The following is a 2,874-nucleotide window of genomic DNA, read 5'->3' as shown; positions in this document are numbered from 1 at the left end:
TCAATTTATCCACCAACTCATAATAAAAGAATGACCAGGGACGGGGGGACAAAGAGCCTAAGTTTCCTGTCATCCAAGGCACTGGCAGCAAAGTAAATGGGGGACGGCATGAAGAAAGAGAAGGCAGGAGAAATGAGCAGACAGAGGCAAGGCTGTAACAAGGCTATTGTTAAGGAAAGAAGCGTTTGTCCATAAGGACTCACAAAAATCCAAGGAATAAGGTGCTGCGGGTGTTGCTTTCTATCTGAAGAAGCAAGACTTAGCGGTACTTGATAGAAACAACTTTATAATTCAACTAGTAAAGCATTCAGTTACTGTCCTACATGGAGCCAAGGTTCTCTGGACCTCACTGCCACACCTTGTGTTCTAACTGGTCCAATCCAGTTCCTTGTTAACATTACTAAATGCAAAACAAATCTTAAAAAGTGAGCTATTTCTACATCTCCCTCTTTTATAAAAATAAATAAATAAGCTATTCACTTCAGTAACAAATATCAACATTGCTTGCTAAGTCTTTCTGGTGCTCTGCGCAGTCTGTTTGATCTACGGGGAGTCACTTCAGCCTCCTCTGCAACACCTGTAGGATTATATAGATTTTGTGGAGTGCTGGGCCGAAATTTTCGCTATGGATTTCTTTGATCATTCTCTGGGGCCATAGCTAGATGGGGCTTTATCCTGTGGTGATCCCCGGGATCGTCCCTGTGCATCAACATGACACACAGGGGATCCTGGGATCAGGGAAGGATGATCCCTTCCTTGCTCCAGAATCTCGCCCTCCCCTTTTGCCCCGGGTTTTTTTGCGGTCCTGGGCTGAGACCACAGAACGTGTGGCCAGGTGCTGCGGGTTGACCCGGCTCCACGTAATTCCTCGCAAGGAGCCAGGAGCTGCGCACGAGGAGCAGTGCTCCTCAGGAGTGCTGCGCCCATCGGGGGAACGGTGGGGGGAGCAGGGAAAGTAATTTAATTTTTTTAAAAAAACACTTACCTTATGTGCACCAGCGTTCGTGCACTGCTGATCCTTTCAAGTTTTTTTTTAAAATGGCGGGCACGACGCCTCTCCTTCTGAGGTCGTCACGTGTGGCGTGTAAACAGAGGAGGGATCTCGTGTTAAACACAACGCGAGATCTTCCCTCCTCCGTCGCGGGCTAACAGGTAGGTCTAGCTTAAGGCCTGGGAGGGGCAAAAATAATTTTCTTTGAAGTTTTTGAATAAACAGTGGAGAAATTCACTGTGACAGGGTGATTTAACCCCTTACCTGATGAGGAGCTGTTGAAAAATGGACCAATGTATGTGTTTTAAGCCATTTTACAAGCCATCCTAACCAAGCCTCCAGTATTGGCATATTCACTTCCTCATAGGCGCTTTCTAAAAGAAGGCTTTCGCGAACTGCCTAAACTGTGCCTGAAAGATAATAGTGGCAACAAAACAGAAATAGAAATGAAGCATTTGAAATATACCGTGTTTCTTCGATTCTAAGACTCACTTTTTTCCCCATATAAACATCTCTAAAAACAGGGTGCGTCTTAGAATCGCTGGTGAGTTATTATTTCTTAGAATCAAAGCTTTTTTTCTGTTGGTGGTACTGAAATTAGTATGTGTCTTACAATCGATGGAGTCTTAGAATCGAAGAAATACGGTAGCTATTCCCAGAAGACAAATTTGAACCCTTACTTTTCCAAAGCAAAGTACCTTAAGCAGTAACAATATCCAGGCTGTCTCCAGGATATGTTTCTTGAAACTCATGGGGTGGACGCAATTTAGGGGAGAATGATTTTCAGTTGTGAGGGAGTGGTGGGGTGGAAGGCTGGCAGGGAACGTTTTCAGCACCACCACCCTCCTGCTCAAAATCTCAGCCTCCCAATGATGCTGGTTTTCATTAAAAAGAAATGCTTCATTACATAGTTGCGTGTAATGGCTAGTTTGCCCCAGTTTAGGAATTACTGCATTTGGAGTTGGAACCACTTCCAATATTTTATATGGCTATAACTCTGGCATAGGAAAATTGCTTCTGTGCTTACCATATATGGCACACCTCTATGTATTTCACTGCCTGGAGACATGGCAGGAAGCCTTAAACTAGACATGCACACGTCCACACACTGAGGATGCAATAGCTACATAGAAAAATTAGGCGTCTTTGAAGGAGCACTCAGTGCTGCAGGTTAACCCGGATTCCAAGTCTGTGATCTTGGGAAGTGGGAAACACAGGATAAGTTACAACCGCCTTTGGCATTTTAAAAGCTTAATATCGAGGGGTGCCAGATGGTGAGGCAATGATTTTGCCCATGGGGACAGGCAGGGAAAGAACCCGGTCCAATCAAGGCAGGAACGTTTCCGATCCGGCACTAAAGATGATGTAACACGGTAGGTTTCATAGCTTCTTTTTATTGCCCCATTAATTAACAGGATAATGCTTGCAGGAGGGGAATAAGAGGCAGTAAACTGCTTTTGTGGGTGATTAAACATCTGAATGAAACTCAAGACGTTTGATAACGGAAAATCCGTTTATTGAAAGGACATTTTCACACAAGGAAAACATTCCACATATTGAACAAAGACCAAAGTGGAAAAAGAGTCACACATAATAGCAGGTGGGGGGGGGGGGGATAAGCATCAAATTCTGAATTACATACGGTTTTAACTTCTTCCACATCAGCAACAAGGGAACAAATTTCATTTTTGAATTTTCTTTCAATAACAAACATAATGTTGGCACATGCTATTTCGAAGACATGGTAGAATCAGAGAAATAAGAAAACGATAGCAATACACTCCCTGAATGTGCATTTCTAATGAAAGCTCTACATTCCTAACACTTACAATTAGAGTAACAACCAATTCAGTGTCATGGCAGAAGTGCCAAAATGGACTGCT

This window comes from Elgaria multicarinata, chromosome 9 (assembly GCF_023053635.1).
Source record: "Elgaria multicarinata webbii isolate HBS135686 ecotype San Diego chromosome 9, rElgMul1.1.pri, whole genome shotgun sequence".
In the NCBI taxonomy this organism is placed as follows: domain Eukaryota; kingdom Metazoa; phylum Chordata; class Lepidosauria; order Squamata; family Anguidae; genus Elgaria; species Elgaria multicarinata.
The sequence above is the reverse complement of the archived record's forward strand: the minus strand, read 5'-3'. Positions refer to the sequence as shown.